Source organism: Octopus sinensis, linkage group LG4 (assembly GCF_006345805.1).
Source record: "Octopus sinensis linkage group LG4, ASM634580v1, whole genome shotgun sequence".
In the NCBI taxonomy this organism is placed as follows: Eukaryota; Metazoa; Mollusca; class Cephalopoda; order Octopoda; family Octopodidae; genus Octopus; species Octopus sinensis.
In genome coordinates this window covers 128,698,287-128,708,286 of record NC_043000.1, presented here as the reverse complement: position 1 = coordinate 128,708,286, position 10,000 = coordinate 128,698,287, and the positions used below count along the sequence as shown (strand labels likewise).

The following is a 10,000-nucleotide window of genomic DNA, read 5'->3' as shown; positions in this document are numbered from 1 at the left end:
TGAAACATCAGTATCACAATTTCTTTTCTTTTTACGGGTGTATACTATGCATACTTCTTTCTTTTATTTTTACCGTATACTGTGTATACCTTTCACATATTTTATATCATTTTATTCTATGTAAACTCCAACGCTCTGTCTGACTTTACATTGTCTCTCTCATCCGTCGCTCTAGTAGCAAATAAAAGAAATCATTATTGGATGACACGTCTTCAGTAAAGCCCTCAACGACTTTTCTAAGCTCCACTTCGAAAGAAAAATGAGAGTTGAGAGGGAGATGCTTCATCCCAGTGAATTTGTGAAAAGAAAAGAAACTGTGGAAAAATTGATTAGAATGAATGGCCCTACAATAAGCATGCCCCGATAGATTAGAGAACAACAGTTGGGAAAGGGCTCGTGCCTTTGGTAGCCAGAGTAACCCTGGATCTGTGGGCGTCTTTGATGAAGTTTCTCCTGTATCAGAACTGTATCACTAACGTTATCACATACTTTGTATATTTTTATCGCTTTTTACCGTCTTTTCTATTTCTTTTGCCTCGTCCTATTTTTATAATTATAAGACAGTCCGAAACCAGGCGAGAAGCCACTTAGTGCAAGGTTCTATGATGAAGGAGAAATTAAGACGAGAGGAATTAATATACTTTAGAATCGAAAGAGTTTGGGTCATACGAAAGAGAAAAACAATGACGTGCAAGAGAGTCTAGAAGTCTGGCAGAGAAGCTACGCCTGTCGTGGAAGTACAACAGCATTTAGATGAAGATGCTGAGTAAAGTAACCTGAAATTATGAGAGAAAATTCATTAGAGCACTTCCTGTGGTAATAACGATAGAAAAGACTAGCGACATCATATCGATGTAACAAGGGTTGCAGAGTTGATGCAAAAATTAGACACGTTTTTGAACTTAGACGAGGAGATGCAAGTGACAAGATGGTGAACCTACCCAAATATGGTAAGAGTATTCCATACAAGGGTCAATTGTGGACTTGTAAAGATACAAAATGACATCGGATGTGAGGAAGACCTCTGATCTTATCCCCAAATCACACTGACGTACAGAGTGCTCAATGGCAGCCGATTTATTATATACGCATTTTTGCTATTGTGCAAGGTACGCTACGTTTAAGGAAGCAGCCAATTTAGCTACTGCACAGGGCTGCCAAAACCACGCTACGTCAATTCCAAATCAGAGACCATTAATATCGCCAATACTCATCATGACTACCCGTCTGATAAGGGTACTCAAGCACACAACCATATGAGTGCATCACAACCATATGTGCGCGACATGGTGGTCTCATATCAAGATAAACAGCATATAACCTTGCAGATGTGGCCCAGTTAGAATTTTCTTCAGATAGAGTCGCCCATCTTGATCAAAAGGTAACTGTATAAGGTTAATTTAAGGATGACAAACGAAACATCCATGTTTCGAGAGGTGAATTATTCAAACCCCAAAGAATTCCCCCAACACACGGCTATGATGCTCCCCCACTATTCCTGCTTCTGACCAGAGATGAACATATCGTTAACTACTAAGGGAGATGGCTGAGGTCAAGCAAATCTGTGGTATTGGGCACAATATTTGTTGTGGCCTATCTTTTATACCAAGACAAAACAATATACATGATAACACTTTCAATCAGTTAAGATCAGAAACATTGAGAGCCACTGCTTGGTACTGTATCAAGGCATTTATTATCATCATCATCATCAGTAGTAGTAGTAGCAGCAGTAGTAGTAGTAGCAGCAGCAGCAGTAGTAGTAGTAGCAGCAGCAGCAGCAGCAGCAGCAGCAGCAGCAGTAGTAGTAGTAGTAGTAGTAGTAGTAGTAGTAGTAGTAGTAAGGCGGTGAACTGGCAGAATCGTTAGCCGGCCGAGTAAAATACTTAGCGGTTATTTCGCCCGTCTTTATGTTCTGAGTTCAAATTTCACCGAAGTCGACTTCGCTTTTCATCCTTTCAGAGTCGATAAAATTAGTACTAGTCAAGCACCGGGGACGATGTAATCGACTTAACCTCTCACCTTAAATGGCTGGCCATGTACCAAAATTTGAAACCATTCTTGTTTCTGTTGTTGTTGTTGTTGCTGCTGCTGCTGCTACTGCTACTGCTGCTGCTAGTGGTGCTGCTTAATGCAGCTCATAACAAACATTCTTCATACACTAACAAACATTCTCATACGCTAACATTCTTCATTCAGATTTCGAGGTCTCTGCAGAAAATTCGTGCTGTTTTAAGCAATGTTATTTTCTGTTGTTGCTCTATCTTCCCATTTACTCCTATATTTTCAATCCAGTTTGTGAGCTTGGTTATTATAGTTCTCGGAGCTCTAACAATATCAGGTACAACACTAAACTTCTTCAGTGGCCACAGTTTTTTTATCTATTTCAAATCAATCATATCTACTGTTTCTCTTTTCGATACTGTCATCACCGTGCAATATCTATGATTAAACAGGTCTTTTTTTTTCTCTCGTCTTTATTCACAAGCACTCTGCCCAGCTTTCCTTGTTCAATTTCATGATCATGTTGGATCATTTATATTCCACTCTGTCGTTACATTGTAATTCTCCTTCTGGTGTTTACCCATAACACGTCTTTACTTTATCCAGTTCATATTTGCCACACAACTTTCAATGAATCATTTTTACATTATCATGTCTTTCTTTTTTTTTTTGTATTTTTTAGAGCAGCTTCATGCATAATACGCCATACAGTCTCACCTTTCTCACCACACACTTTCTGCAGCATTGTCAATCCTGCATTTGGTATAATTTGTCTTAAGTGCCTGTTCCTGCGCAGCACAGAAAATCACTTATGCCTTTGATTTCAAGTCACCCTTCTTTACCTACTACCTCCTTCCAAAGGCATCTGCATCTCAGTTATGCCTCTTTATATTCTGAGTTCAAATCCTGCTAGTGTACGTATTGCTTCTCCTTTCGAAGATCAATAAAATAAATTTCCAAGGAAGCACACATCGCTCGCGCTCGCACACACACTCATATACACACATTTTAGAAATCAATTTTTTTAGCTCACAAACCGAGAAGCCAAAGAAAAAAAAAAGGTTTTTCACGTTTTAAGTTCAAATCTAACGAAGATCAACATTGTTAATCAATTCTTCCGTTATTGATACAATATATAGTAGTCTAGGACTAGAATCTGGCAAATCAGTAATAGCTCTACCCTTCAAATACTTTGATCTTATGCCCAAATCCCAGTGACGTAGCGTGGGTGTACAAAATGTGCAACGGTGACCGGTTTATGGTAAATGCACTTTTGATTTTGTTGAAGGTTTGTTACGTTTAAGGAAGCGGCCAATTTGGCTACCGCACAGGGCTGCCGAAACCACGCTACGTCACTGCCAAATCAGATAGCATCAATATCGTCAATTCCATAAACGTCAAGCCAGTGTAGGTTCCTCAACAGGCTTGCCCAATCTGCAAAAAGGTACTCATGAAATCACCATATTTGCTTCCAATAAAGAAGGTCATAATAGTCAGCGTAGTCTATATATTTCTATAATGACAGGAAGCCCACTACTGGAAAAACCTTTGATCTGGGTTGATGTGAGGCTAAACAAACAAGTGATAACTGCTAAAAAATAGCAAAATACTTTTCTGAGAAAAAATTTTACAAAAGAAATAACACATTGAACAATCTAGATCGAAATATACAAAAATATATGATGGTTACGGTTTGGACGTATTTTATTATAGGTTTACCCGATTAGGGTGGATCTATGTGGCTAAACAATGTTAACGTCAATACTGTGCTGTGTGTGTGTGGAACCTAGAAGATACACATAACTAGGGGAAGTAATCTTAAACCAACAACAATTCAACAAACAGCCCAACATTTTGTTTCGGATGGTGGCGTGTAAATGATCCTGGTTGCTCGTAAGTGTATGTATGTATGTATGTATGTATGTATGTATGTATGTATGTATGTATGTATGTATGTATGTATGTACGCATGTATGTATATGTGTGTGTATATGTGTATGTACATCTCCAGCATCGAGACACCAAATCACGTTATTTCGACCTTCCTTGGTTTTATCAATGATGGACGTTCGACCGCTAGCGATATAAACAAGAGTACATTTTACACTAAAAGTCAATGAGACTTTCTTCCATTGTACCTACCACAGTATAGTTTGTTGTAACAGGACATCCGCGTTTAAGTGGGGTTAAGTATATGTATGTATTTGTGTGAATGAATACTTTTCTTCGAGATTTATTTAAGTTCTTAATAGAGTTTCAAGTGAAAACAAAACAGTTTTCAGGGTTTGCACCTGCATTGTGAACATGTCTCTTTAGTATTTAAGTGCTTGTGTGCGCGTGAGAGCTTGTGTATGCGCGCAAGCGTATGCGTGTGTGTGCGCCTGCATCTATATATGTACATCTGTATGTATGTCTTCATCCCGGAATTTGCAATACAACAGCATTAAGTGTCACATGTTGAAAATTTTTGCATATTTTTACCGTTCCATTTACAAATTGCATTTGTAAAGTGCAAGCTAACCAGTCTCTTTTATTTATTTATTGTATTTATTTATTTAGTTTTCATTTGCCTGTAAATCCTACCTTTTCCAGATTGGCACTAGACGTTTGATAACATTCGCGAGTGCACCAATTATATATGTATGCTCTCAGTTTCTTAAAAATTCATTAATGTTTTTCCAAAAAGCAGGGAACTGGTTTCTAAGAAACTGTCGTTAGAATGTGAATAACAATGACAAAAATAGCTACTTATCGAACTTTCAGTAAATCTTGCACATTTTCACTATTCCAATTACAGATTGCATCTGTAAAGTTCGTGTAAGTTGTTCTTTTTGGTTAATTCTAAACTTTTACACACCGTCCAGATTGTCGCGAGTGTATGTATGTATGTATGTATGTATGTATGTATGTATTTATGTATGTATTTAGGTACGTATGTATGTGTGCGTGTCTGCATGCATGTGTGTATGTATGTATGTATGTATGTATGTATGTATGTATGTATGTATGTATGTATGTGTTCGAGGTTCTATATCAGATTTATTTGTGCAGAATGTAGTGTTTGAAAAAACTTTACATAGTGCATGTGTGTGTGAGAGGGAGAGAAAGAGAAAGAACTAAGAGAGAGGGAGGGGTAGGAGGTTGTTATACATACCCATGAAAATATATTCAGACGATAAAGTCAGGTGACTGGGAGTAAAAGGAAATGGTAGGCCAGATAGACTGGCAGATGGATTCTCTTTGAGACAGACAAAGATAGGCAGTGAGATAGGCAGATAGATAGATAGATAGATAGATAGATAGATAGATAGATAGATAGATAGATAGATAGATAGATGACATACACACTATTCTCTTACTTTTTCTTACTTCTTCACGCACACACACACACACACACATAAACTCATACCGCAGTTCATACACATACGAATGTATGTGTACAAGAGTTTTTCATACGGAGAAAACAGATAGGTAGAGTGATAAAAAGCACGTGTTTTATATTATGTGTGTGTGTGTGTGTGTGTGTGTGTGTGTGTGTGTGGTGTGTGTGTGTGTGTGTGTGTGTGTGTGTATGTGTGTGTGTGTGTGTGTGCATGCAGTTAGCTAAATAAGAAAAAGTAGATAAGAAAATAGAAGTGAAGAAAAAAAATTCTCTGAGAGGCCATGGTGGGGGCGTGAATGAACGTTAAGAAAACCGAGATAAGCAGGCTGAATTAAGAAAACAAAATATTTAGATACATAGCGATAGACGTGCAGCTTACGAGGAACGACACCGGATGTTGGTGTTTACTAGTCGACCGAATCACGTGACCAATCCCACTATTTTTGTGTGTCGGTAGTTCTCTTTTACTTCCTACTGGTGATGATGATAACGATGCTGGTGCAGATGGTATTGGTGGTGGTGGTGGAAGAGGGGAGGGGTCTTTATGTTATTGTTGGTGGTGGGGTGGTTTTGGTGAGGATGGTACTGATGAGGGCGGTGGGAGAATTCACGTTGTTGCTATTGAAGATGATGGTGGTGGTGGTGTAGATGCAGGAGGGGGTGTCTTTATGTTGTTATTAAACATAGTGCTGGAGGTGAAGGCGGCAGCGGAGTTTTGTTGCTGTTGTTTTGTACCAGGTTGTCCCCGACTGAGCAATTTTTCGATCATAGACATTCCAGCCGTGACCTTCCAGTCTTCATAGCTTTATGACTGCGATATACAATGTGTTTTTCAAAATGATGAGATGCAATTTGTAGGAACATGGCTTATTTTACCAGGGGATCGAGTGACCAAGCTTTTGAGGTTGTTATAATTAGTTGCGGCCGGTGGTGGTGGTGGAAGTGTGATGACAGTGACGGAGTTTGTTACCAATGGTGGAGATGGATCTGGTGAGACGATGGTAGTGGTGGGGGTGATCTGTTTTAGTGGTGGTGGTGATCTGGTAGTGGTGGTTGCTCCTCTGGCTGGTAGTGGTAGTGATAGTGATCTGATGACAGTGATGTAGTCTATTGCAGTTGTGCTTCATGTCCTTATTTCTGTTGTTGTAGTTGTTGTTGTTGTTGTTGTTGGTGGTGGTGGTGGTAATCATTATGCCTGCCGTGTTGGTGTGGCTGCTGTTATTGTTGTTGCTATTACTACTACTATCACTACTACTACTACTACTACTACTACTACTACTACTATTGGCATTTACTGGTGATTATCATATTAAACATTAACTAACATATTTATGGCGGCGAGTAGACTAAGCGAAGAATCATTTATTCTGGTAATTATCCAGCTTATCTAGTAAAATTATCATAATGTTCGTTTCTTTATGATTAGGCACAAGGCCTAAATTTTTAAGGGAGAAACTGATGTGATGGCTTTCATGATTTCTCGTGGCTTCCAAACTGCGATTGGAACTTCGTCGCAGCAGACCCAACTTGTTGGGAATTTCTGTCTTGTTCTACAACGTTAGTCACAAAACTTTCGAAATGCTCGTTTCCCTTTTGATTAAAAATTAGGTCATTCCTAGATTTCCCGACAAAAGTTAAAGTAGTCGAGTAATTCGACACCAGTATATCACCGGTATTACCGGCATGTCGAGCCTGAGAAGAAACTAAATGTTCTCTTGCGTGTAGTTCGTCTCTTAACTCAACCCTTTCCCACTACACACGCGCGCGCACGCGCACACACAAATATTTGTTTCTTCATTGTTAATTATTAACAGCCATTAAACCAGGGAGCCACACTTTTAAAGAATTATTTTTTGACAGTCATTAAAGACTCGAAATTACTTACTTTAACAAGGTACATATTTTATCCTTATCCTTTTTTTTCTTGTTTTGTACAACACTTTTTTTAAATTGGTGTTGTACTATAAGCATAAACACGAATACGTACATGACATATAGCCAAATAGCTACACAGTTGCCGTCTGTGAAATTCTGCTCACAGAACATTGACCAAATTATACATGTTCCCGGACTTCTTTTCCTCTTCTTTCTTTTTAGTTGGGACTATATAGCTGATTAAAGGTAACTCAGTATTTTACTGGTACCTATTTCATATGTTTAGTAAGTGTTGTAAACCCAAGTCGAACGTGATTTGAACTGAGAATGAAAAGTTAAGAAACTAAATTGTATAAGGTATTTATCGTGGTTCTTCCCGTTTGGGCTAACTCGCCGCCCAATAAAGTTTAATAAGGTCAGTTTGTACGTGTATTTCCCGAGTTTTTACAAGGATCGCAGGGCACAATAACCTGATTGTTTACCATTTGTAATTTGGTTGCCAGTTACTCATGGTTTTCATTGCCACTATCAAAGAGGACAATAATTGTTTTAATTTAGAAGCAAGGCCACCAATTCTGAGAGAAAGGGGTTAACTAATATCATCGACCAGAACTTAACTGATACTTTATTTCATCGACCTCGAAGAGATAGAAGGCAAAGAAGACATCGGCGGAATTTGAGCCAGAATGAATAACGCACACCAATTTTTTCCGACGCTCTAACGATCCTGTCCGTTCGCTACCTAAGAAAGAACAATAATAAAAGAGAGAGAGAGAGAGAGAGAGAGAGAGAGAGAGAGAGAGAGAGAGAGAGAGAGAGAGAGAGAGAGAGAGACAAAAGCAACCACAAGACGCCAACGCAGGACCTAGTCATTTAAAGAATTGTTATTTTTGATCAACTTTTACAGAAAATTGGAGGATAGGAGGGTATAACTTATAGACAGCTAAATCCAAACGGAGTATATGACACATATTTGTGATCCTCAGTACAAATGTACTCCTTCATTTAGAAATGAAATTACAATGGTAAACAAATAATTTTTGTCTGATTCACTATTTGGAGATGGATAACTTTTCATTCCAGCAGTAAGTGCGCAGAACCATCATTTATCAATGTAAATGTTTTGCAAAATCAGGCAAATATTAAAAACTATTCAGCAATTTTTACGAAAACAAATTAGTAATTAAATTGTAAGAAGAAAATTAAATTTGTTGTTGCTATTGATTTAGTAAAATGTGTTTTATTCCAAGAATTTTCTCCTAATTTAAATGTTTTGTTTTGTTTTTTTCTAATTTGTTTTTCTCCTCAATTTCACTGTTTTATTTCTTTTAGTAAAGAAATAATACTGTAAATTGAATATTTCAACTTGAAAAAGATCTTGGAATCTTGGCAGCATAGAATGGTTTTGATGTTGCTGAGTTATTTGAGTGAAACTTAATAGTGATCATCATCATTCCAAGTGTAGTACTGGTTCCAGAGTTAAATCAAAATAATTGATCAAGGAATAAACGACTGTATGTTTTCATAACACACAGCCGTTTATTCCTAGAAGTTTCATCTGAAGCCTTGTTTTGGTGCTTTGCTATTTACCTTCAGAGTAAACTGTTCAGAAAAAATGTAAGAAAGAAAGAAAACTTACCATCATTTAGTTCTTAGAGTTCTGGCGTCCCTGGCAAACTATTTCAGCGTCCTTGCAAATATTTCTTTGGGGTTTTTTGGGGGGTTTTTTTCCTCAATTTTCACAAGTAGTAAAACCTGAAATATAAAAATAAAGTGTCTATTTTTATTTTTCCATATTGTTTCAAAGACCTCAAACATGATCTGGCACCCCCAAGTATATGTCGCCTGGGCAGCTACTCGAGTTACCCGTTCCATCAACCAACCTAGATTAGCCCTCAAAAATGTCCATCATAACCAATTTATCAGATATCGCTATGCACCACTTTAAGTCTGACGACTGGAACTGAACAATGGCTAACAGTCATGATATTTCTACTTTCCAAAATGGCTATACCACATACATCAATCGTATTGCATCTAACTTGTGCTGACAAAATATTTGTAAAATTAAGAAGCACTGTACTATGTACGTGCAAAGAAGATTGCAACAGAATATCGCCTTACATCTACGCTGATCCTTTTTTTCTTTTTTCATGGACAATTTTATAGACTTTGTTTGGTTGTTTTGAACTATTTCTTAAAGATGTGTATGTATGTACGGCCCTATTTTCTAATGCTATATCTCTCTTCTGCTTTTTGGACTAGAACTATCTTCTATTGCTGTAAATAGTTGCAAAAATTTGTTTTCAGGAGCAGAAGCGGACTTGTTTTCTTTGGCTGGAACCGTGATGAAATCTTTGTAGATAACAAAAACTTTGTCTTCAATCTTATAATAGTTGAAATTTTCTAAAATCTGAGACAAAAATAAATGCTAGATATTTCATAAAGAAATTGTAACTATTTTCTATGGCTTCAAAATTGTGAGCCCTACCAGCTGTTCTCAAGGAAACCCGTCGAGTGCCTCCTTCTTTCGTTTACACACACACACACACACACACACACACACGGGCGGACGGACAAATGTAGGTGATTTAACAGAATTGTTAGCATGTTGGACAAAATGGTTAGTTGCATTTCTTCTGGACCCACATGTTCTGACCTCAACTCCCGCCGTGATCAACTTAGCCTTTTATCCCTTCGGTTGATGTTCTTGACTTGCCCTCCCCTTAGAATTGCAAA

General features: G+C 37.8%; 1 long non-coding RNA gene across 5 annotated transcripts in view; it reads right to left on the bottom strand.

Annotated features, from left to right (window-relative positions):
- Nucleotides 1-10,000, bottom strand: part of LOC118763121 — a 242,022-nt gene that overhangs the window by 102,838 nt on the left and 129,184 nt on the right. For all 5 annotated transcript variants that reach the window (XR_004998876.1, XR_004998878.1, XR_004998874.1 and 2 more), the window contains exon 4: nt 8,901-9,016. This is a non-coding gene — a long non-coding RNA (uncharacterized LOC118763121). The remainder of the gene's footprint in view (nt 1-8,900; nt 9,017-10,000) is intronic.